Genomic DNA, 27,408 nt, shown 5'->3' with positions numbered 1-27,408 from the left:
CAAGTATTAATTTTTTGGGAGACAGTGAAAAGAGAATTAGCCAGAACAATTGACAAGATGAGTTAACAGATCTCTAAGAAACACAGCCTCTTCTAAAAACCCTTCCCCTACTTTCCTACCCCCCACAAACACACTCACTGTCTTCTTATGAAATACTGATTAGCAACAATTACGCAATTTCCCAGCCTGGCTGAAACCCTCTATGCCACATAAAAGCCACGGGGACATTTTCATCTCTGAATTTACATGAATTTATAGTGAAAACCCTAGATCCTGCTACAACCTTAAATATAGCATCATTATGTCCTTATAAGTCATACACATTTATTTAAAAAGGGCAAACATCACCCTCAAGTTACTGGAAATGTTTGTATGTTCTTGCTTGACTATAATATTAGATGTTAACATTATTTATTAACGGAGGATAGATTTTTCTTTTGATTAAATGCTATTGTTACTTTAACAAATAGTTACTATATCCCCAAGCTCTCAAGTTTGTTGGGGACTTTGTCCATGCAAGCCATGCCAATGGATTGTCATTAATGGAAAGTGACGGAATTGAGAATAAAAACTGTTTTTTTTCCCTGAAATTCCCTTACTTTCATGGTATTCCACCAGCTTGTAATGCCGATCTCAAAGGACAGCACCTTGCTACAATTGCTAACATTTGCTAATGTTTCTCCTTCCCAAAGCCATTGAGAATAGAGCCCAATGTTTTTAATGTAAGGAAAAATAATATATTCAGCAATAGAGGAATTCAGGAATTCAGCTTTGAATAAATAATCTAATAATGTTGTAGTATATTTTCTTCTCTCTCAATGGACAAGCCTATTGCAGGACATCAACCATTGCAGACCAATTGTTCTAAGATAACAGGTGTGGGAAAGCAAACAGACAAAGGAAACCTCAAGAGACCCCTATCAGTTCTATTTTATTGACTTCCATATTGACACTACAGTAGCTTACTCTCTTATTTCTAAGCCAGACACCTGTGTGAACCTGCTTTTAATGACCACGTTGCACCCATGGCCTCGCTAATGTCCTTTGTAACCCTTACAAACCCCTACGATATTTTAGTTTTGGGACTTGAAGTCCCAGTGAATGAGTAGGATGTATAGTGTGTTCCAAGCAATGTAACTTCAGATATTCTAGCACTAGAAAAGGTTCAGAAAAGAGCAACTAAAATGATTAGGGGTTTAGAGAGGGTCCCATATGAGGAAAGATTAAAGAGGCTAGGACTCTTCAGTTTGGAAAAGAGAAGACTAAGGGGGGACATGATAGAGGTATATAAAATCATGAGTGATGTTGAGAAAGTGGATAAGGAAAAGTTATTTACTTATTCCCATAATACAAGAACTAGGGGTCACCAAATGAAATTAATAGGCAGCAGGTTTAAAACAAATAAAAGGAAGTTCTTCTTCACGCAGCGCACAGTCAACTTGTGGAACTCCTTACCTGAGGAGGTTGTGAAGGCTAGGACTATAACAATGTTTAAAAGGGGACTGGATAAATTCATGGTGGCTAAGTCCATAAATGGCTATTAGCCAGGATGGATAAGAATGGTGTCCCTAGCCTCTGTTGGTCAGAGGATGGAGATGGATGGCAGGAGAGAGATCACTTGATCATTGCCTGTTAGATTCACTCCCTCAGGGGCACCTGGCATTGGCTACTGTTGGTAGACAGATACTGGGCTAGATGGACCTTTGGTCTGACCCGGTACGGCCTTTCTTATGTTCTTATGTTCTTATGTTAGGAGCATCGGACTTTTTTTCATAAATATACAGTTTTTCTGGATTTCAAAAGGGATCTGCTATTATGTTTGTCATTGAATATTTTAACTCTAATCTTTAAAACCCTGTTCAGCTGTCATGCAGCCATTCACGAAAGCATGAAAGATAGTGATGCTCTGTTGTGTGGCAGGCTGACCTATTCTGCAGAGATGTTAGCTGGCCTCTGGAAGCCAGTTCCTTTCTTGTACATGGGTCTAGCATTACTTCTCCAGCAAAGTGATTAGAGATCCTATTAACTGACATGGAGAGAAACTGAGTTGTTCTTTTTTTGGTACACATCTCAAAATTGTGGCTTGGGGGTGGAGATAAATTGGGGTTTCAAATTAAACCAATACTTATTGTAAATCAAAGAAGATCTTACTACTAATAATATTACTTTTAGACCAATTCCTAAAAAGCTGTAGTTAGAATATATTGCCAAGAAAAGAAAATATGGATGGAATAAAATACTGCATTCATATGCCTGTTGGAGACGCTGGGCATGTGGCGATTCACTGTTGTATACATATTATGGAATTACCCAGTAGGAGGAAGTTCTGGGAGATTCTATCTGCTTGAATATCTGGTATATGAAAATAAATAACAATTAATTCATTTAAGATTTCAGTTGTTTAGCAATGTCTTCTGCAGTTTTAATTCTGGTGAAACTATAGTCCATGTATGGTGATGCAGTGAAGAAACTCAGAATACGATTATAGAGATAATACCAATGTCATACATTGCTGCTTTCTCTAGAGAGGACATTTTAACACTTTAGCCAGTATTCTTAGAGGTAGATTCTAATTTGGACAACTTTTCCATGCAAAGGTATAAGGGGAAGTAACAATCCCTTTTAAACACCTGCCTGGTCTACCTGAACCTTGGGACCAGACATGAGTCATAATCCAAAAGAACAAGGCTGTGATGCCTATTGCCAAATATATGTTTAACTGTGAACTTTCAGATTCAGCTGCAGTTTCTCAGTTCCCATTTGTAGTTGGTACAAGTATAAAAGAAGTGAACTTAGACTCATAGACTTTAAGTTCAGAAGGGACCATTATGATCATCTAGTCTGACCTCCTGCACAATGCAGGCCACAGAATCTCACCCATCCACTTCTATAACAAACCCCTAACCTATGTCTGAGTTATTGAAGTCCTCGAATTGTGGTTTGAAGACCTCAAGCTGCAGAGAATCCTCCAGCATTGTTCCCATGTAACCAGGAGGTTTCCTTGTGGACTGAAAGAGACAGTCAGTGCTTATCTGTGATACAATTTTCAATGTTATCAGCATACAGATTCTTTAGAAGGGCAGCCTTCAAAGCCATTCTTCCCAATCATCCAATCAGCTGTTTTTGACTTGAAGCAAATTGTTGAAGCAACCGTAGCTAGGTTTCTAATCCAGTTTTAGGGGGAAAGACTCCCTAATATGTTTCTTTCCAAGATGTTATTTGTGATGTGTAAGGATCCAGGCTTATGCTATCACTTTCCATAAATTCAGTCAGGGGAGATGTCAGTTGCATGACACCTAAAACATATCTAACTTTTTCATATCACACTTAATTTTCTGGAAATCTGCAGAGTCCCTTTATTAGTTTCACCTTTCTGTGTGTTTTCAGCTCACCACGAGCTATTCCATTTTGGAGAATATACCATCATGAAATACCTATAATCCCACTTTGATTTTCTTACCAGAAATTCCATGATTCACTGCTCTCCATCTTGATTTAGACAAGGTGAAGTTATTGTTAGCTTTTCCCTACTAGTGTTTGCTTGTTTGTATTTCAACTGCAGGAGGCTTTGGCATCCACCTCAAAAGTCTTGTTTCAATAGCAACTCTTTTATCAGGGACCCTCTCTTTCTCTCTTTCTTTCTCTCTCTCTCTCTCTCTCTCTGTCTTTCTGCTTTTAGACACTTTGTTCTGGAAAAGACTAAATTAAATTGTATAGATTTAACATTTCTTGTAATTAATGTAATATCTGGGTTTTTTAAATTTATTAACTTATAAATGTGTAACATTGCCTCAGATAACCTTTAACATCTCAGATCATTATCCTAACACCACCATTCTCCTCTAACAGTTCTGGGCTTGGTACTGTTCTTCTTTTATAAGACAGAATGGATAGAGCTGGTCAGGAAAATGAGGAGGTGGTTTGTGGCAAATTTCAACTCATAAAAAAACCTGAAAAGTTTTGGGGTTTGGTATGTTCAGTTTTCCTATGGAAAAAAAATCAAAACTTTCCAAGGAAAGCAAACACTTTCTGCAAAAATTTCTTAGTCAAAACCCATTTTCCATTAGAAAAAAATATTGATGCAAAATTTTCAACCAGACTTAACAATGGGTCTGATCCAAAACCCATTGAAAGCAATGGGAGTTTTTCCATTTTCTTCAATGGGTTTTGGTTCAGGACTCAAATCACTCCATCCTTGGTTCACATGATTAATATTCCTATTTTGGGTGCTATGTCCTTGACACTAATTTTACCCCATTCTGTGAGGGAGCAGAATTCCTGTGGAAAGCTAATAGTGGCTGAGATTGTTATGGTGTACAGTTAACATGTACAGTGTAGACAGGCAGACATTGGGAAATTCATATTTCCCTTACAACACCATCACTGAAGCACTGGTAAGAGGTCTAATTCACCACTGCATGAGTTACAGTGGCATACAGCTGGAGAAACACAATGGTGAATCAGGACCATAATTGACTGGCTACCTACACACATGCGCATTCATTTGAGTGACTTGGATCCAGCCACCAGGTAGTCAGATAATTCACTAAGGTAGATGCACAAAATTACAAAATTACTCTATTGTTTTGGCAGGACATATTTTCTTCTTCTCTGGTGGCACTGGCATCACACGTCTCCTTGTATCTGATCACAGTTGTTGATATTATCGTCAAACACACATGAACAAATAAGAACTGGAAGTGAGAGTTATTTCAGGGGATTTCTGACTATTACTAAAACAACTCTGGACTTTAGCAGATAGCTAGGAAATTAAAATGAATTCAGTGAAACCTGTACAAATAGATCTCCCTTATTAAGCAACTTCTAAACCTAAGACTGTCCCAACTTACCCACTAACATAATGACAGCACAATTCTCCTCCACCTTTCTCAGTAGACCACCTCCCTTGAGCAATTTGTTTTTGTCAGTCTGTGAGTGGTTACTTGTGATAGATTTCACTGTATAAAGTAAATATACAACTGTCCGCACTGTGTGTAAAAGAACTTATATGTGTGACATATGGCACCAGGCAACACACAGACACTTGTCTAAGAACTGAATAACTGATAAAAATCTTATAAATCCAACAGAACAATAGAGTTCACTCCCTTCAATATATAAGTCTGGGGTATGTAAACAGCAATATAATGGAGGATTCTAATATCACCGTAAAGCAAATCCTGAACCTTGATTTTCTGTCACTGATAACTGAATCTTCTTCTTGTATAAGTTTTCAGTAATGTTCTGTTTTGACACTGAATCTAAGTATATTCTTAAGGCAACTTGTTTTATTTACACCCATACATCAGTCCTGGAACAGAGAAGGTCAAAGAGCATTCAGGAAATCCCTGCTTTCAGGGATCTTTGCCAAAATATAATGCCTGATTCTAAGGGAGCAACTCTGCCTCAGGAGTTGACTCTAGTTAGTGAAGTTAAGTCAGCATATGGTCTCCCTTGCCACTTGCCACTGCTGTGGCAAAGAAACCACATCAGAAAACCAACACAGAATTTACATCCAGACTGAAAACTCGTTCTTACTCTAATTAAAAGAACTTTTAAGACTTATGCATAACAGTGCCATCTTGCGACTCACCTCTTGAGTGTCTGCAAGCCCCTAGATGCAGCACTACAGTCCTTTTCTCACCCTCTTGCAGGCTGTCAGGTGACCTTGGCTGGTCTTCGGTGGCTTAGCCATCTGGCCAAGTCATGAAGTCTGGATGAACCCCCTCTGGGATAGTAAAGAGTCCATCAAATAGTCTATTTGCCTTTGCTAAGTCTTCAGCCCTGGCTCTGGGCCCATTAAATTCAGCCCATTGCTCAGGCTGTCAAATAAGCCCTGTCCTCCTCTTGGGTTTATGCCAGTAGAGGAATCCAGGCCCACCCACTACTCCAGGTTCCAACCCAGGGACATAAGAACATAAGAACATAAGAAACCCTACACAAGGCAGCTATGTACTACTTACTCCAATCCATCACTGCTATTACCCTGGGCCTCTTCCTAATGGGCCCTTTCATCCTCAGCTCCATCTCAGAGCCAGTGTGCTCAGGTCCTTATATAGCAGGAGTCGGCAACCTATGGCATGCGGCTCGCCAGGGTAAGCATCCTGGTGGGCCAGGCCGGTTTGTTTACCTTCTGCGTCCGCAGGTCCGGCCAATCGCAGCTCCTACTGGGTGCGGTTCACTGTCCCAGGCCAGTGGGGACTGCGGGAAGCGGCACAGGCCGAGGGATGTGCTGGCTGCCGCTTTCTGCTGCCCCCATTGGCCTGGGATGGCGAACCGCGGCCAGTAGGAGCTGCGATTGGCCGAACCTGAAGACGCGGCAGGTAAACAAACTGGCCTGGCCCAGCAGGGTGCTTATCCTGGTGAGCCACGTGCCAAAGGATGCTGACCCCTGTTATATAAGTTGAGTCAGACATAATGCTGTCAAATTGTCAGGCTCCTTTGGCCAGAGAAGATCACCCTTCTCCAATCCCAGCCAGGTACTGACCTTCTAAGGCCTGGCAGATCCTTTTATCTAGGCCAGCTGGGCCCTGATTGATTGTTGCTAGTCCCTGTAGCCCTTGGAGGACCAGGTCTCTGTGGTTTCCAAAATGGTTGCTCTGGAGGGTCCTCTCTAGACAAAACTGGAGGATCCACCTTTATTGTTCCACTCCTCCCATATCACTGCTTCCTGGGATGGGATGTAGTAGACCATAGGGCCTCCTGGAGGCAGCCTCAAAGGCCACGTACACCCCATCACACCCCTGCCATAACAATATTCTTGATTATTCTGTCAGTTTAAAGAGGGATATGGGAAACTAGAGTTATTCACTTGGAAAGTAGGGTCAGTATGTTATACTTTGAGGTGATCATATTGTGACTGTGTAAGTGAATGAGTGGCACATGGTATAGTTAATGTACTGTTGGGATTATAGATCATATTGGAAGGAATAAAGCCGTTTTTGTTTTCTTTAGGGGTATCTATCTGAGAAAGTAGCCTGTTTTCCTATATCATATTGTGTGTTACAGTGGCAAATGCATAATTAGAGGAGAAATAAATTATACAGGATTCTTTGTGCATTCATCTTTCAGTATAAGCTCAAAACAAGTCTAAATTATATATGAAAAGATAGTGAAATACACACTGACTGAAACTCCTTCTACGGAACAAGCTCGTCTGAGGTACAATATCTGCAATTATGAAAGGGCAGACTCGCATGCAGAGTACACAAACATACACACCCTCAAGCTGAGTATGAGCGAGGCTGATAACTCAGAGAGAAGTTGTGCGTAAATGAGCAAAACAAAACCTCATTCCACAGTACAGTGGAATATATCACTGATACACTGCAAGGGCTCCCTGAGCATCACAAGCATTCTACCAACTTTATAGACTTCCAGCAGAGACCGTGAGCAAATTCCCAACAGCTTAGTTGATGGATATTTTATCCAAATTGCTGCCTTCTCTTGCAGACTGAAAAGAAGAGCAATTTCCCTTCCCTTCTGTATTATATAACTGCTGTTCAAGGCATATTGAGCAAATTTAGATCTTCACTGGAAAGTTTGTACAACAGATGGAGTTCCTTCAACTTCCTGTTATAAAAATATGAACAAGGGCACAGACTTTACTGGTTAATGTTGATTTGCCAAATGTGAAAAAGAATGTGATAAAACGGTGGGGCATTTTTTATAAGTGATTATAAGTGATTATAGTTTTGCAGAATTTGGGTTTAGTCAGCTTGGGAAAGGAATTTTGAAAGCCAAGATGTATAATAGTGCCCAAGTAGTAATGTCTCTACTGTTAACAAAATGGAGGATAACATGAATGCCATTTACTAGCATATGTTTACCATTGTCCTCTGGTGGGTGGAATCAGAACTACTATAGAACCTACAATTCTGATCAATAATAGAGTATTTCTGTTAGCTCCAACAGCAGGAATGAGTGGTAGCAGAGCTAAAGAACCTTATTTCTATTCCCACTATCACCAAGAAGTTCCAAGTGACTGTGGTGTGTAGAATGGTGACAAATATGAAATTCCTAAATGGCCAGTGATTTTTTTTTCTTCTTACCATGTTTCAGAAGATTCTTGGTGGCATGAATGCTGTCCCAGAATTAACACTGGAAGCTTTAAAATACATTGATGGTGGAGGTGTACCAGACCTTACAATAATTGTTTACATTCAGCCAGTGCTTTATGACCTTCACTGGCTGTCTGCAGGGTTTAGGATCAAAGTTCAAGGTGTGGATATTTGTTTCATGTACTGCATGCTGCATAATAATATGTAAGGATCCCATGCCTTTTTATTAAGACAGCTGTTTACAGAGATGCTGCAACTGCAGTTAGCATTCCAGCCAAGTGCACACAGACTGACTTCCAGTGCCGCTTTTAAACTCTTCCCTCCTGCAACCTGAGCTCTAAGTTCCATGCAGGTTGGAACAGTATTGGCCTATAAAGTTCTAAAGGCTTAGGATCAATCTTCCTGAGAGATCACCTCTCTCACGGTACCAGAATGCTGCAGTTCACATCTGCAGAGGAGCTTGAGCTAGATCTCTCCTGGTACCAGGGCTTTTTCTTAAACACAGATTACTCTCTGTTTTCACATGAAATCCCCATTCACTCAGCTCAGATTCCACCATCAGGAAAAAAAAAACATTAGCTTGGCCGGTAAATTGTCAAAAGGTCCCAAAAGGCAAGTAAAGCAGTAGACTTGATAGGTCTTTGTGAAGAAAGCATCATTTGGCACTGAGCCTAGAGGAAAAGCCAGTACTACTCCAAAACCTTCTGTCCTTAAAAATGCCTCTAATGAGAAAGAGAGATTTTACTGGTACTACACAAGATTGACAAATAATGCTCAGGATACTTTCTGAAAACTGTGTGCCTCATCCACCAGAATAACATTGTGTTTACTGATATGCTTGACGTCATATTTGCACACATTGGGGTTAGTGTGTCTGGTTAGATACTCTGGTGTATAATGGACTGAGACTAAAATAGCTTAGATTGCTGTTGGGCATTTTTGAAGGAATGCATTGTGAGGCTGTGGAACATGAAATAGTTGCTAGCAAGGATGATATACTGTTGTTCATTTTTCAGCTACATGTTTTAATACTTAACCAACTATAGTTGATATCTCAGTTAAGGGCAATATCAGGTAGGGATAGGATTCATGAAGATACTTAGGTACCTAAACCCTAGATTTAGGCACCCAAATCTCAAGTTTAGGCACCTAAGTCCCAGTTTAGGTTCCACTGCAATCCACAAAATTCCTGCCGACCCTTGGAGGTGCCTAACCTTACTTAGTGCCTACATTTTTTGGAGTAAAATTCCCCAGACACCTGTCTTCCTGCCTCTGAGCATGTGCACTGTTGCATCCCTCTAAGCATCCAGATGCCTATCTCCCACCGAAGCCCCAGAGTGATTCACAAACCAGAGAAGACAAGTGTTTGGCTGCCTTAGTCAGACTCAGGGCCCTATCCAGTAGAAGTGCTTAGAGGCCAACTACCAGTTTGGGTTCCATTCAAAATCCAGCTGGTGGAGATGATGTTGCTCACTTTGTACCTTGTGGCCTGGTGGTTAGAGACTTTGCCTGTGATGTTGTGGGAAACCCATGTTTAAATTTCCTGTTTCCACCAGAGGGGTCTCCCACTTCTTAGGAGAGTGCTCTAACCACTGTGTTATGGGACATTCTGATGTGGGATCCCGAAATCTCTTCCGGATAAATAATGAAAGACCGGTTGGACCAAGATGACTGGACCCAGGGTTTCCCTCCTCCTAGGTGGCTGCCCTAACCACTGGACTGCAGAGTCCTTCTCTCTCTGTCTCTCTGGCCCAATGATTGTTCCACTGTGGAGGAACACATAAACAGTAATTCGGCCAAAGAGAGTGAGAGACAGTGTGCAAGAATGACTCTGTAGTCCAGTGGTTAGGGCATACCCTACTCCCAAAGCAAAGTTGGCACCTAACACATTCCTTCAAAGAGTGGCTTTGGTACCTAAGCTGCCTGACTTCATCCCATCCCAGGCCAATGGGGGCAGCAGAAAGCGGCAGCCAGCACATCCCTCGGCCTGTGCTGGGCTTAGCACATAACCCTCTTTTTGGCACCTTCCATTGACTAGCTTAAGCAGGTCTCCACCTCATATGCTGGCTTTTGTGGCTTGCATTCTTAGATGCCTATTTCTCCCCAGTCCTTGTATAGGGAGCCTATACAAACCTATAGGGAATCTGTGTCAATTTAAAATTTGTATTTATTTTTTATGTTATGTGTAATGGCCTATGGCTAAGACACTATATTCATAAACATCAACTTTTTAATTTTCCTCCCCATTTAGGAGCTTCACCAATCCTATTCAATTTATTCATAAATGATCTGGAGAAAGGGGTAAACAGTGAGGTGGCAAAGTTTGCAGATGATACTAAACTACTCAAGATAGTTAAGACCAAAGCAGATTGTGAAGAACTTCAAAAAGATCTCACAAAACTAAGTGATTGGGCAACAAAATGGCAAATGAAATTTAATGTGGATAAATGTAAAGTAATGCACATTGGAAAAAATAACCCCAACTATACATACAACATGATGGGGGCTAATTTAGCTACAACAAGTCAGGAAAAAGATCTTGGAGTTATAGTGGATAGTTCTCTGAAGATGTCCACGCAGTGTGCAGAGGCGGTCAAAAAAGCAAACAGGATGTTAGGAATCATTAAAAAGGGGATAGAGAATAAGACTGAGAATATATTATTGCCCTTATATAAATCCATGGTACGCCCACATCTTGAATACTGTGTACAGATGTGGTCTCCTCACCTCAAAAAAGATATTCTAGCACTAGAAAAGGTTCAGAAAAGAGCAACTAAAATGATTAGGGGTTTAGAGAGGGTCCCATATGAGGAAAGATTAAAGAGGCTAGGACTCTTCAGTTTGGAAAAGAGAAGACTAAGGGGGGACATGATAGAGGTATATAAAATCATGAGTGATGTTGAGAAAGTGGATAAGGAAAAGTTATTTACTTATTCCCATAATACAAGAACTAGGGGTCACCAAATGAAATTAATAGGCAGCAGGTTTAAAACAAATAAAAGGAAGTTCTTCTTCACGCAGCGCACAGTCAACTTGTGGAACTCCTTACCTGAGGAGGTTGTGAAGGCTAGGACTATAACAATGTTTAAAAGGGGACTGGATAAATTCATGGTGGCTAAGTCCATAAATGGCTATTAGCCAGGATGGGTAAGAATGGTGTCCCTAGCCTCTGTTGGTCAGAGGATGGAGATGGATGGCAGGAGAGAGATCACTTGATCATTGCCTGTTAGGTTCACTCCCTCAGGGGCACCTGGCATTGGCCACTGTCGGTAGACAGATACTGGGCTAGATGGACCTCTGGTCTGACCCGGTACGGCCTTTCTTATGTTCTTATGTTCTTATGTTCACAAATTATAAAAAAATCAAGACTCTCATTACTAAGACTGCAGATGAGCCACATGATGAACTATTCAGTTGCTCACAGCTGTTGCATATATAGACTGTTGTGAGACTACCAAAATTAGATACGTGATCTAGTGAGAGAGGGACTTCCAAGCAGAATATGATATCTGGGACTGGGAAGTTAAATGTGCTCCATTTCATTGTCTCTAGACTATGCTTCTGTTTCTTTGTTTAGGATTATGTTGTTGCTTTGTTTTAATTTTCATTGCAGCTACTTGTCACTGCCTGCGACTCTGTTAATACCTTGGTTGAACCATGTCTTTGGAAGGTGTGGAGCTAAGTCAATCCACCAGTCTTTGTATTTGAGGCCTATTATATTCTCTACAAGATACAGGGACAGCTCTGCCTGTATTCCCATGATCATATATATTCAATCTACAGTAGAATTCCTGTGTCTTTCAATAATAGCAGCTGGACCAAATATGGTCTTTACATTACTTCATTTCTGATACCAAAATATTAACACTTGACCAATGTTATAAAAATAGAATAGTAGTTATTTGCTTAAATCTCTTGATCATTTAATCAAGCAATATATTTTGCACAAAGTTGTTCTTTAACAAGAGTAATGCTAAGGGTCTGTTAGCTAAAATTTACAGCTTGCTAAATTGTGAACAAAAAACCTAATAACTGTGCTTATCTGGAGACCTGGCAAAGAGATCTCAATATTTGTATCACTAATAAGTTTGGGGTTTTGTTTTTCAGATAAAAGCAAAAATATTTTTGTTTATCATAACCCAATACCAAATTCCAGCTCTTTTCTACCTTGCTCCTTGTATGCTGTATAGAGTGCAGCTTATCAATGATGTATGATAGTATTGTCCAAAGTATATAGCAATGGCATACTTAATTGTCCATGCACAATAGGTTGAAATGTAGATGGGCATTTTGTTCTGTAGGTTTATCTTGTATTCTTCTGACGCTTGGGGGTTTCTTCACTGCATGCTGATATATTCTGGTGACTCTGGTCTGTGGAATGAACTCTTAAATAGTATAAGCTGGTTAAAGTGATAAATCTCTCCACATGTCTCTTGTTTTCAGTAACTCAGATTTATACATAGACTAATTTAGATTATTTACAGTGGAATAGGGACCGAGATGTTTATGATTTATGTTATGCTTTAGTAGCAAGGAGTTCTGTGGCACCTTATAGACTAACAGACGTTTTGGAGCATGAGCTTTCGTGGGTGAATACCCACTTCGTCGGATGTTATGCTTTGTTACAACATATGACAGAAGCGTGACCTGGTTTTCTACTCTTTAATAATTTTTCTTTTATTCTTTTTTAAAATAAATTTTTTGCTTTTTGTTCTGAATTTACCATGTCTTTAGCTGCATACAAATGTACCTGTTAGAGATGCTTACAATTTTTTCATAAATACATCAATTTTTACTCCTTTCACAGGCGCATGACTAGTTTTCCACAATAAATGTAGTGCTGACTGCTAACAGGAGCGCTCACAATGGACAACTGGACTCTCAGATTCATGTACGGTGAAACTGCCCAAAGATTAAGATTCTGGGGTTTGGTGGAAAAAAAGATTGCAATATAATTTTAAATTAATCTATTGTATTTTCGTCTACTTTAGCTCTGTTAGATATTGACAATTCTGTCAATCTTGGTCAGTATGCTTTACTTCATGTCTTGTTATTAGCTGTTAATATTATTACTAATCTAATAAACCAAATACCTCCCTCATTAAAAATTTTAAATCTTTAGACATGCCTAAAATAACTAGCCTTAAGAATGAAAGCTAGCATGATATCTGAGCATATCACTTATGATGAAGCAAGGAGCTGGATTATAAACCCCTAGCACTCTATAAGAATGTTTCACCTTTTTAAGAGTCTACTAACTCATATGTGTTGTGTATGATTGCATACGCAGTACCAATTCATTTTCTTTCTTGACATTTTCTCTTGGATTTATTGTAAGTGTGGGTTTTATTTGTGACCACAATAAAAGTAAATAGACAATGATGCAGACCTGACTAACAAGGGTGTAGCTGGAAGCCTGAAATTTTTAGGCACCTTACTTGTTCCACCACTCCCCTCTCCAGATTTGCTATATATAAGCAGCAAAGAATCCTGTGGCACCTTATAGACTAACAGAAGTTTTGCAGCATGAGCTTTCGTGGGTGAATACCCACTTCTTCGGATGCAAGCAACATGCTTGCATCCGAAGAAGTGGGTATTCACCCACGAAAGCTCATGCTGCAAAACTTCTGTTAGTCTATAAGGTGCCACAGGATTCTTTGCTGCTTCTACAGAACCAGACTAACACGGCTACCCCTCTGATGTTATATATATGTAATCTCTTCTGGTATGTTTCTCCTTGCAGACAATATGAACAGTAATACCAAAGGTGTATTTAAGCTATAGAGAGCTAATAGTGTGCTAAGGAAAGATCTGATGAAGAATTTTATCAGCCTTCCAGTTGTCCTAATAAATGTTTGCCACAAAAAATTAAAACATATGCAACGGTATAGTGACATATACCTGCTCACTTTCATAGGGCCACTCAAGTCAATATTCAGAGTCAATTGGCTGCCTAAATTCAACAGGCTATGGATTAGTCTCATATACTGACTAAACAAAAAAATCTGGATTCACTGGTATGCCTCCTATTTTGCACTGATCCTGTGATGCAGGGAGCTGTAAATCTGATCTACCCAGAAAGTCAGACCTGGGATATTGTTACTTGCTAGCACTGGCGTGATGCAAGCAGATGGAGAGTAACAATGAATTTGTCCAACTATATGTGAAGACCATGGAGCAGATCCTCAGCTTGTGTAAACTATCGTAGCTCCACTGAAGCCAATTGCGCTATGATAATTTACCCCACTGAAGTTAACAGAACCATGACAATTTACACCAGTTGAGAATCTATCCCCAAAGATTCCCAGATGCCTTAAAACGTTCTTTGTGCTTCACCTGTTTCACTTTTTCTCATTCTTTTCTTCCTTCTTGCACTATAAATAGGCTCTTTTCAAACACATTTGGTGTATTGTGTGTAAGACTAAATGAGTAACATCATTGAAAGTTATTAACAAAAGTATTTAAACAAAAGCTGGTGTGGAAAAATATCTCGTTAATGTACTGCAGAAGCAAGAAAAAAACAAGAGTCATAAGTCAGACTAAAAAGGAGCATATGAACAGAACAAAAATAGGATTTATTTTGCTGTCTTCTATGTCAGGAATAAATATGTTCTGATATGCTCGGAGACAGTTTAGGTAGTCGACATAACTGGCTGGTGTTTGTGCTACCCAGAGAGCATTTCTTCTTGCTGAAAAATCACGGGAAGTAATTTTTAAATGTATATGTCACATCAGATTGCGTGAAGTTACTCGGAGGTGAACTTCTCATCCTGTGACCTCATATAACTTCCCATGCAATGCAGTTCACAATAGTCTAATAGCAAAAAATACATTTCTTTTCACAGTACAAGTGGAAAAAGGTCAAAAAGGTGGGAGGAAAGGGGTGTAAATAGCAAGCTGTACTCTGACTGCCCGGTGATTGCTTTTCAGTGATTTTTATATCAAGGTTTAAATTCCTCAGAGAAAACACTGATATATCTAATTCACTGCCTCTTATCAAGATCCTCTCCAATTTTGGAAAGTGGGTTGAGGAGCTTAAACAAGACCAACAATTGATAAGTGAATCCTTTATGCTTAACAATCTGTTCCAACTTGTATATTTCTTGGACACTCTGCTTACCTTCTCCAGTCCAGAGGAAGAGCTCCGTGAAGCTCCAAAGCTTGTCTCTTCCACCAACAGAAGTTGGTCCAATAAAAGATATTGCCTCACCCACCTTGTCTCTCGCAATTAAAAAGTAGTGAGGCCTCAATTCCTCACCTTTTTTCATTATATTGTTTTTCTATTCTCAGAGAATGAGGCTGATTGTATAAAAGGCAGAGAATTTGAAAACATTGTTTCATTTAATGAAGACAACACTAGTAAGTGTGTTGTGGTTCAGATGAAATTGCACTTACCTTTAGCTTTAGGACATTGGTTTAAGTCCAAGCTGACATTTTCAGTCATTGAATCAATAGTGAACAGACATCCATCACACAGAGCCATTGCACATAATCCTGTAAACTTGGCAATCAGTGAATTAGAAAGGCCTAAAACTGATACTGACATAGAATAAATTACCCAGAACAAAGTGGAGGGTCAGGGTTGTGAGGGGAGGAATTGAGAGCTGATGTGAATGGGAATCCTATTTGGTCACCAATTGTTACCATGTCCTTAAATCCACTTTAATCTTTAATCTTCCTATTTACATTTTTTTTAATTATGAAAAAAAATAAGAGAAAAGTTGCTTCCCCTTTTAATTTGTAGTGGCAACCTATTACTGGGTGCTGAAGGGATGAGAATTAAGATAAATATATATATATTATATATATATATATAATTTAAAGAGAGCTTTTTAGTTCAAACATTTGCCGAATTGGGGTGAGCAATTTGCTGTAGAATTCTCATCCTTTGTATGTTTACAAGCTGTTATCAAGGGGAAAAAACACAGGGAAAAATAAATCTTTCATTAAAAACTAAACTAAAATAAAATGACAAATTCATTCCAATTGACAGAATGTGGTGGAGTGACACCTTGGAAAGCCTAAATTAGAGTTAAATACAGTTTCTCATCTTAATTAGATATACAACCTCATACAAATACTGTATTATTACTTCAGCATATTTTAAAAAAGGACATTCTACTCTGAAGGGAGAGACCTAGAACACCATGAAAATAAAGCATTTAAGTTTCATTTTAACTATTATTCATATATCTCAAATTATTGCTGATCATCTGTCCTTATTAATAAAGAGAACAAATAAATAAATAAATGGTAGCTGATACCAGTGATCGAAGGAATTTCAAATTAACCTAAATATTTTGCAAACAAATTTCATCTGAGATTATTTTATTTCTAAAATACGATGCAGCAGCCTTCCAAACAAGGGTCCTCATACTGCAAGCCTGCACTCTTGTTCGTAATCCTTACTTCAGTCAGCTACTTAATGTGAGTAAGGTGAGAAGGGGTTTGTAGGACTGAGCCCTTAGGAATCCTAAGGGACTAGGCTTTACCCTTTCATCTGAAAACTGACTTGGTCGGAAGAATGGTCAGTGGAATCCCCTCAGGGTTGGCTCTATTCCACATTCTGCCTAGCCAGTGAAGTGGAACTTTAGAGGCACCTGCTGTGTGCATGCTATGGCACCAAAATCTATAGCTGACACTTACAGATAAGAATAATTTTTAGATGGTAGTAGCTAGATTAATAAAAAAAACCTCAGAACCCGTAAGAATTTCTAAGCAAGAAATTAATCTTCTTCGCTCGCAGGACAGTGGGGGAGACACTCAGCAAAATAACCAGGAGCATGAATATTTCTAGCTTTAAATATCCTCCAGGAAAGAACTTGAATACCTAATCCATGACTATCTGAAATCCAAACCAATCATATTGATTAAGGAAAGAGGAAGAGAGTAGGGAGAAGAGGTAACAAATTCAATTATCCATACATTTAAAATCCATCCTTTTGTGCATTATCTTCTTCAGGATGTGTTCAAATTGTCTTAGACTTTCCTTGATCTCAAGAAATGCCTTTCAGTGTCCCCATAACAAGGGAATCAGTTAAGAAGAACGGAAAGGGAAGCCTTAGAGCCTTTGTAATTCCCTTCTGAGGTCACAGTCAGATTTATGCAATGTGAGAAGTGATCTGAAAGAGATCCCTTAGATGGTGAATTTATAATCGATATACTCAAATGACGTAAGACAGATATCTCCAGATGTACTACAAAACTCACAATCTGAATGAAATGAACAGTTGCTTCCACCTGCTGAAGTATCATCTCATTTACATTTTCAAAAGGGATTACAATCCTTTTAAAGGACAAGCGTCTTTTGAGCTAATTAATTTTCTGAGCCCGGCTTGCAATGTGCAGTAAGCGCTTAATTAAATATTAATATGGGGTGCAGGGTCACACGTTTTTGCAGCCCTCTAAACCTTGTTAGTATATTGTGAGCTAGTTCAAAACATACATGTGTGAGTGTCATGGGGGAAGAGAGGGGATGAAGAAGACAAAAAGATATTTGCAATTGGCCACGCACACTGGTGAATATAATGAAGTTAATTTTCAGTGAACAGCATACCATGGTTTTAATCTCTATTTATTGTTTGATGTGTGTTTTTTAAATTTTTGAATACATATTGATATAAATGAAATATCCTGATATTTAAACTGAGTCTTTCATATATACATTCAAGAAAACATCAGGCTGTAGAGTACAATTTCCAAGATCAAGGATAAGCCCCACACTACCCCCTAGTGATCAAAGTTTGGTGACCTCCAAATAACAGAAAACACAATAAGTGGACTTAAGATCACAAGAACAAAAAAATGCCCAGAAGCAACGCAAGTCACTGCTGGTGTTCCTTGCTTAGGATCCTTTTCATGATAGAAGAATAAAGCTATGGCTGTCAAAAGGCTGCAACTTCCAATTCCTGGGTCTGAAGCCTCCGTCTTAGTAACCAAACAAATATGAAAATGTATATGTTCAGGAGAAAAAAAACCATAAAACCTCAGGGGGAAAATCTCCAGTTATAAGATTTATAAAAAAAAAATAGAATAAAACAGCAGGTTAGTAATCGTCAGACAGAGCTTTTCAGCAATGCGAGCTACTTGCATTGTTCAGAGGTAGTGATAGGTGAGATTTTAGGAGTACACACCATTCTGACTCATGTTAGGGCTTGAAATTACAAGGGAAAAATTCTGTCCTCAAATCTATGTGCACAGCTCCAATTGAGAACAGCAGGAATTGTGTATGTGTATCGGAGAGCAGAATCTGAACCTTAAGGTAGGAAAGAATCATCACTAATAGTTTAAGCCATGTCTGATTCAGCAAGGTAACTAAGCAGGTGTCCGTCCTTAAGCATGTGGGTAGACCCAATGAGAAGATATGCTCATGGTTAAATGTCTTGCTGAATCAGGGCCCTAATGCCTGAGATACACAGGCTTATTCATATGAAAACAAAATAAGCACAGACCTTATACTTGTCATATCCATTTTCCTTACATAATAAAATGGACAGCTGTTTAGCATTCCTTACATAATGAACTTGCAAGGAATTGACTTACATATTCAAAAAGGTATTCGAGTGTATGAGACTAATTCTGATCGCACATTGGTTTTAGACTGGCTGCAGGGCTCTGGCTGCTAGTGGTATAATCTTTTACCTATGACCTAAAATCAAGGTCCTAAACACTTGTGATCATAAAGATCCTGTCATGCCATTAACAGCAGAAGTCTTAAGTGTCCTGGTCAAATTCCAGTTTAGATCATTACATTCTATCTAACCTAATCTAAGTTTTCATGCTGCACTTATTAGTGTAGTATCTGAGAGCCTCACAAATCAATATTTACATAGAATGGAGTCCCTTCGATAGTCTAGATTCCTTTTCCCCCCTCCCGCTCCTCCAAGGACTTGTCGTAAGATTGTTGGAGGGGCACTAACCAGTTTTATTTTGTGTACATCTCCTTGTCTTCCATTGTTGTCGGAAAGCTAGGCTGAAGGAGCAAGTTTAACCCTAGCAGTTGACAGCTTCATAGTGCCTGTGAAATGTAAGAACATTAGATGAAGGTTTCTAACCATTAGAGGAGTGAAGTTCTGGAACAGCCTTCCAAGGGGAGTAGTGGGGGCAAAAGACATATCTGGCTTTAAGACTAAGGTTGATAAATGTATGGAGGGGATGGTATGATGGGATAGCCTAATTTTGGCAATTAATCTGGCAATTGATCTTTGATTATCAGCAGGTAAGCATGCCCAGTGGTCTGTGATGGGATGTTAGATGGGGTGGGATCTGAGTTACTACAGAGAATTCTTTCCTGGGTGCTGGCTGGTGAGTCTTACCCACATGCTCAGGGTTTAACTGATCGCCATATTTGGGGTCGGGAAGGAATTTTCCTCCAGGGCAGATTGGCAGAGGCCCTGGAGATTTTTCGCCTTCCTCTGCAGCATGGGGCATGGGTCACTTTCTGGAGGATTCTCTGCAGCTTGAGGTCTTCAAACCGCAATTTGGGGACTTCGATAACTCAGACATAGGCTAGGGGTTTGTTATAGAAGTGGATGGGTGGGATTCTGTGGCCTGCATTGTGCAGGAGGTCAGACTAGATGATCATAATGGTCCCTTCTGACCTTAAAGTCCATGAGTCTATGTACATAAGAACGACCATACTGGGTCACACCAAAGGTCCATTTGGCCCAGTATCCTGTCTTCTGACAGTGGCCAGTGCCAGATGCTTTACAGGGAGTGAACAGAATATGACACTTTATTGTGTAGTCCATCCCCTGTCGCCCACTCCCTGCTTCTAGTAGGTTCAGGGACTTCAGATGTTTAGGGACACCCAAAGCATGGGATTGTGTCCCTGACCATCTTGACTAACAGTCATTGATTGACCTATCCTCCGTGAACTTATCCAATTCTTTTTTGAACCCAGTTATACTTTTTGAAAGATGTGGTGGTGTAAAAGGCTTTTGGTAGCCAATGCCATGGAGCACTTTAAAGATGAGAAAAACTGTCTTGAATTTGACCAGATATTCTGTGAGGAGTCAGTGTCATGAGCAGAGAACTAGGGTGATGTATGCAAGGGCTGCAGCACTGCGCATTATGTTAGATGAAATCCACAGCAAAATTAAAATAGGAGAGGGAGAACACTGTGTCACAAACTCTAACACTTTGGATTATTTAGGTTAGACACCTTCTTGTTGATTCAAGGCTATATACTGTGTTTTATATTGCCCAGTGTCAACAGAAGAGCAGGCAACAAGCAAGTGGAAGGAGGAGAGTGGGGACCACAGCAACAGAAGGTTGGAAGACATTCCAGGCACAAGAAGTAGAAAATGTGTTAGAGTGACACATAAACAAAGAGATGTTTCAGTACATGTTGTATTTTTCATTGGAGCCAAGATTATGTGGTCACCAGTTATAAAACCACACATTTCCACTAAAAATATAATACATGTGATTTAAAAATAAAATTCAGTACAGTGAGGCCAACATAATGGTAGGAAAAATGTACAGCTCTATGAAGTTACAGATCTCATCCTTTAAGGATCTTTCCAAAAGTGTCAGGGACAGAGTCACACATTTATTTTTAAGCTTCATCCCTTATTGTAAATTGATATAAACTAAAACTTCAGTTATGGCCCTGATCCAGAAATTGGATCTGTACAGGTGAGTCTTTGTGCTCGCATGGAACCGCATTAACTACACATGGCTCCAGGATCTCATTATATGGATCTGATCGCATTATCAGGGCCTAGATTCACTAAATAAGGTTGTCCAATATAAAGCATCTGGACAAAATCAGAAAAATATAGCCCATGGTACATCATTATATTTTTTAAAACTATATAAAATGAGGACTCCGGGGAAGTATGGCTTTTTTTCATAATGAACAAAAATTGTCCATTGATAACCTACTGCTCCTCAAACTGTTCTCCAAGGTTTTTGGTTTCTTTTCAGTCTCCCATGGAAATCTCACACAGCTTGGAAAGTTTGAGGAAAACTTACTTGTCACGCACACAGGTGGAACTCTAAGAATAAACAAGTAGTATATGCATTTTAATTATATTTATTTTCCCCCAGAGACTGAATGGTATCTGTTACCATCTCCTTATATCTATATTTATTTTGTTTCTTATCATGTTTAAATTTAATTTGATTTTGTCCTTAGGCCTGTTGTTGATAATTAAGGCCACATATTTTATTCCCTCCAGCATGCATTGCAAACTCTCTCTTTAAAACTGAGTGTGAAGCATCTCCTTGATCTTGGTATAATTTCATCATTTTGTAAGTGGACATGAGGCCAGATGCTCAGCTGGTGTAAATACGCATTGCTGCATTCAAGTCAATGAAGCTATGCTGATTAACACCAGCTGAGGATCTTGCCCATGTTTCAAACCTATTAGTGACGATGGGAACAGTTTTCTTCAGTTTTACAACTACTAGAGTGTCATTTACATATACAGTCATAGCTCATTTATTTATTTATTTATTTATTTATTTATTTATTACTCTCCCAGTCAAATACCAAATATATATGGATTGTGTTTTCTTGAAGCAGTCAGTGTTGAAAAAAAGGAAGGGAAAACGAGGGTCATATTTGGGTGTGAAGTCAGTGGAATGAAACTAATTAATTTTCCCCATTGTGCCTATCTACTAAAGTATCCTAAATGGTTTCCAATTAAACAAATACAGATTATGGACTATATTCTCACTTTTATTCTAGGTCCTGAATTCCTGTTGATGGTAATAAGAATCAGGCATGGAGATCAAGAGGTGAACAAAACCCTACGGTTACTCATTTAAGTAGTCCCATTGAAGTGACGGGACAACTCAAATGAGTGAAGTTACATGCTTACGTGTTTACAGTGTCAGGGCCTTAATGACTTAGTATATTTTTCCATCCTGAACTTTCTGTATGCATAGACAACTGGGGGGAACAATCTAAAGAGGAAGACCAGGTGACCACCAATGTGTCTCTCCCGCCCAGTGACTGCCCCACCCCAGTGCCCAGCCCAGAGCTGCTAGTGTCTCCTCATCCCACATTACCTGCAGGGGAGAGGGGTTCTAGCCGCCTCTTCCTGCCTCGTCGTCCCCCTGCGCACATATTTGGCCACTCTCCCTGGCAGCCGGTGAAGAATGGGACAGAGCCACTTCTGACTGAGAGAGCCTGGCTGGGAGGCAGTGGTGACCCACTCCCTGCTTGGGTTCAGCTGCTGGAGGGGAGGGGGACTCCAGCTCACTTGGCCCCTGTCCGTGCAGGGCCTGGGCAGGGGGTGGCCTGCTGCTGCCTCAGCTGCCAGGGACAGGGCTTATTTGAAGGAAGTGTATCACTGCAAGTGTGCCTCCAGAGGTATCTAGATGGTATAGTTTGGGGAGTGGATGGATGGATGAATAGATAACATTCAAGGCCTATTTGATTGGGGAAGTCAAAACATTGTCAGCTTCTCTCACCACAGCAAGTTTATTACCTATGTGTGAAGGGGCAAACCCCCATCATATCACAGTGCTCCAACTTCAGATATGCACCTTATACTGTGAATATGCATATTTAGCAAATGCTCAATCTGAATATTTTTCTGTGCCGTCAGACATTGCTTAGGGCAAAAAAAGGTTCCACCATCTCCGTCTTTCCTGGGTCTCTGTTTGCATGATCTCTCTGTGGGTCAGTTTTCCCATACGTTTTCCCTCAAAGGGCTTGTCTACATAGCTCTGCAGTGCAAACTAGACAGGTGTGAACTGCAGCGTGCTCTAAAATGTTGCATGCTAATTGCCCCATATAGACTTTGCTGGCACTAATTAAAAGGTACCTAACATGCATTAACATAGTCCTCATTAACACACCCCAGATCCAAGCCCTAAGTACTGTTTGATGGAGGGATTCTTTGGTCAGCCCCTTTTATGTGTTTCTCCACCTCTGTACTAGATAAAATCTGGACAAAATCCCTGAGAAAATTTCCCTTTAGATAACCAGGTATTGTATAGTAGAGAAACTGTTTGTGGATGGGACTCTCAAATCCAGAATGCATCTGTAGACCTAGTAATATCAGGGCCTGTGTTACCAGCAACTTCCCTAAGGTTCCCTATTATCACAATTATTTGCTTTTGTGTGTGTGTAATTTTATTGTTTTATTGTTCAAAATATTATTGCACACTGACGCCCTAATAAAAATTGTAATATTGTATTTCTGTGTATGGGCTGGTTTCTGCACAACTCCTGTTTAAATCAATGGGAGTTGCCCATAAACAAACTAAAGCAAATTTGTCACTATGAAACCCCTCCCATCATCTCAGGAGGTCAACTGCTATACTACAGTGTATTGAAACTATCCAGTAAATACTAGATCTGCTCCTCAGCTGGGGTAAATCAGCGTAAATCCATTGATATAAAGGAAAATATGCTGATTTAAACCACTTGAGGATTTGGCCTTTTATTTAAATGACTGAAATCATACAAATTTAAAAGCAACAATTAAAGTAAAAAAAATACAAGTTGCTGTGGCAAAGGCCTTCTGGTATTTAAATGGACTTTTAAAAGTTACTAATTCTATGCTCCTGTCCTCAGGTCAACAGGGAGGGCTTTCCATGTCCCGAGGGAACCAGAGATACAGTCCTGTCCCTGTAAGCTCCAGGCTTCAACAATCCCAAATTTATAGATCTTACAGGGCGTAATGGATATAAAGAGTCAGAATCTCAGAAAGATATGTTAACAGTGCCATTAGTGATCAGGCAAGCATCTGCCTTTTTATGTAGAAACTTTACTTAGCTACTAAGCTTATTACCCACCCCAAACATTTTTAAGTGTAAATGTCTCTCCTAGTTACCTTAACCCCATGTCCATTCAGCCCTTGCTTTTTATGATGCAGCCTGAACCCTCAATGTATGTCCAAGGTTACAGCACATCAGCTTTAAATTCCTTGGCTTGACTTGAATTTAAAACAAGAAGACCCCTTAGGCATTGAGATAATTTCGAATACTCCTGTTTGTCCCAGCTAATGCGGACTAACAGATCCACCCATAAACGACATGTGTTGACAATATGCTTCTGAGATCTGTGCCAAGAGGTAACTCCCTCGAAACAATATACTGGGCTGCAGCATACAGACAAAAATATCAAGGTAAATATCAAAAAGTGGGGAGAGAGAAGGAATATTATATAAAGAGTTATTGTAGGTAGCATGTTAAGAATTCTAAGGTTGCACAGCAATTCAGATACCTTATTGTAATTTCACACTTTTCCTGACTGAAAAAATCCTATGTAAAAGCTTTAAAAGAATACTTACCATGAAGATTTGTTGATTCCAAGGCCAGAAGGCACCATTGTGATAATCTAGTCTGACCTCCTGTATAACACAGGCCATAGAACTTCTCCAAAATAATTCCTAGAGCATATCTTTTGGATAAATATCCACTCTTGATTTAAAAATTGCCAGTGATGAAGAATCCACCACAACTTTTGGTAAAGTGTTAATTACCATCACTGTTAAAAATTTACTACTTATTTCAGTCTTAATTTCTCTAGCTTCAGCATCCATCCATTGCAATCTTCTCTTTGATTAGCTTAAGTCAGTGGTGGGCAGCACGTCCCTGCAACCTGCCACTTCCTGCAGCTTCCTTTGGCCAGGAATGGCGAACCACGGCCACTGGGAGCTGTAGGGGGCTGTGCCTGCGGACGGTCTATGTCAGCAAAATGTCTCATGGCCCACAATCAGATTACCCTGATGGGCAGGTTGCCTACCAGTGGCTTAAATAGATTGAGAACTTTGGGTCTTTTGTTATAAGGCATGTTTTCTAATCCTTTAATCATTCTCATGGCTCTTCTCTGAACCCTCTTCAGTTTATCAACTGTCACAATCAGGGTCCAGACACTCCAAGGGAAGAACAGGGGGTCTGAATCCCAAAGAATAAGCAATTAAATCAACTGGTTGAATGCAATGTTACTGTGTGTAACAATATGTTGAGGAAAGTCTTTTATGAAAGCTTGCAATGTTCTGAAATTGATGGTCATTATGTGACATGTATATAGACTGTGGTTATGAATTTATACATGTATGTGCATAGAGAACTAGGTTCATAAAGCTTTCTCCCCCTCACAGCAAGTCCGTGGGCTGCCAAGCAGGGAGGGGCTGCCTCCCCAATCAGACAAGATTAGCTCCAAAGACATAGCATTGTGCAGCCCAGGAAAAGACAAATGATGGGCCATTAGGATTAATGGGAAAATATTGAGACATCCCAGTTAGAATTTCCTCACCCTAAATAACCAAGAGTCACCATGCTGGGGACACACACACACAAAAGGAAAAGAGCTCTTTTTAAAATGAGGCTTGAAACTGATGTCTTCATCCTGACCTGAGGGACAATCTCAAAGACTGGGGGCTGTCTGTGAACACTAGGGGGCATACTGGGAAACTGTACCATGTATTAGAAAAGAGAAATTATCTAATATAGAAGTGTAAAGCCTGAAGTTGTGTCTTTATTTTCGGTGTAACGTGCACGTGCGTGCTTTTCCTTACTTTTACATCTTTGAATCTGGGATTTTTCTATTAAATAAACTTTTTGTTTATTTTTACCCCAAGCTGGTATCCCAAGAAAGCATCACAGCAACATCTTTCTCAAATTGTGGACACTAGAACTGGACACAGTAATCCAGAGCCAAATACAAAAGTAAAATAACTTCATTTCTCCTACTCGAGATTCCCCTGTTTATGCACCTAAAGATTTCATTAACCTTTTTGGCCAATTGTCGCACTGGAACGCATATTCAGCTGGTTATCCCCCTCCCCCTCCACAAAATCTTTTTCAGAGTCACTGCTTACCAGGATAGAGTCCCCCATCATTTAAGTATAGCCTACATTCTATAGTCCTAGATGTATATGTGACAGATATGCCAATTCCTTGCAATATCTGCAACAAACCTTAATGAATTAAGTTAAACCTGGTTGAATTAAGTTTAAGTTTCTTCGGAGCTGGATATATTAAAAATGCAAATGTTTATGCATTATTGTGTGATTGGAAATGCAGTCTAGATGAAATTACTGTAAGGTGGGTGCACAGCTGGCTAAAAGATCGTATTCAAAGAGTACTTGTCAGTCAATGGTTTTCTGTCAACTGCCCTACTTACCATGTGATCTGGATCACTCTGAATCAGTGACCCGCTCTCTGCATTATTTGCTACTGTCTCGATTTTTGTGTCATCTACAAACTTTAACAGTGATAATTTCATGTTTTCTTTCAGGTTTCTAGTGGGATCCTACAGGGGTCAGTCCTGAGTCCAGTACTAATCATTATTTTCATTAATGACTTTGATAATGTGGTGGAGAATATGCTTATAAAATTTACATATGACACCAACCCGGGAGAGGTTACAAGCACTTGGGAGCACAGGATTAAAATTCAAAATGACCATGACAAACTGGAGAATTGGCCAGAATTCAACAAGATGAAATTCAATAAAGAGAAGTGCAAAGTACTTAAATTCGGAAGGAAAAAATCTAATGCACAACTACAAAATGGGGAATAACTGGCTAAGTGGTAGTACTGCTGAAAAAAGACACTGGTAGACCCTGAAAAGGGCCTAGAGGTTATAGTGGATCACAAATTGGATATCAGACAACAATGTGATGCAGTTGCAAAAAAGGCTAACAACCTTCTGGGGTGTATTAATAGGAGTGTTATATGTAAGACACCAGAGGTAATTGTCCCACTCCACTCAGCACTGGTGAGGCCTCAGCTGGAATACTGTGTCCATCTTTGGGCACCACCTGTGTTCCCTGTAATCTGCGCACTTGGGCGGCTGCACAGGAGAGATTCAGGTGCCACCCAGCTAATTAGCAGAGCATGCACAGCCCTCAGCATGCATTCAGGTGCTCCACCCCCTATGTTGCTCCATCCTGCAGCTGCTCTCTGGACCCTCCTGCTGGCTTTCCAGAGCATGGGGGAGGAAGGTACTGATGTCATGGTGTCCCCCTCCCCCTGTCCCCTCTTCGCCTGCCCCCGCCCCTCTACCCCATTTCTGCAGAGCTGGGCAGAGGGGACACAGCCTGGCTCAGGAGGACTTGGAGCTGCTGAGGTCTGAATGGTGGGTGACTGAGTGCCTTTCTTTAAAGAGGCACTGTCTGTCTGACGGTCTGTCTCTCTCTCTCTCTCCCCCCCTGCCCATGTACCCCATCTTCGCAGAATGGGGTGGGGGAGACAACAGGGTTCAGGGCAGAGCTGGAAAGCTTTCAGTCAGTGTCTTCAAGAGACAGCACACTGCTTTCCCCAGCAGCCAGCACACACACTGTCTCTATGTCACACACACACTGTGTCACATGCACAAACACATACACACACAGAGTCTCTGTGTCACACACACACAGAGTATCTGTATCACACACAG

The 27,408-nt window shown here is 40.1% G+C and overlaps 2 long non-coding RNA genes across 3 annotated transcripts in view; both read left to right on the top strand.

Moving 5' to 3' along the window:
- Window positions 1–27,408, top strand: part of LOC120388074 — an 89,870-nt gene that overhangs the window by 24,098 nt on the left and 38,364 nt on the right. The gene's annotated exons all lie outside the window — the stretch shown is intronic.
- On the top strand, window positions 16,846–26,392 carry LOC120388080. Its single transcript, XR_005590490.1, has 3 exons — window positions 16,846–16,962; window positions 21,757–21,806; window positions 26,266–26,392. It is a non-coding gene; the product is annotated as an uncharacterized LOC120388080 (long non-coding RNA).

Source organism: Mauremys reevesii, linkage group 1 (assembly GCF_016161935.1).
Source record: "Mauremys reevesii isolate NIE-2019 linkage group 1, ASM1616193v1, whole genome shotgun sequence".
Classification (NCBI taxonomy): domain Eukaryota; kingdom Metazoa; phylum Chordata; order Testudines; family Geoemydidae; genus Mauremys; species Mauremys reevesii.
This window is presented reverse-complemented; position numbering and strand designations above follow the sequence as displayed.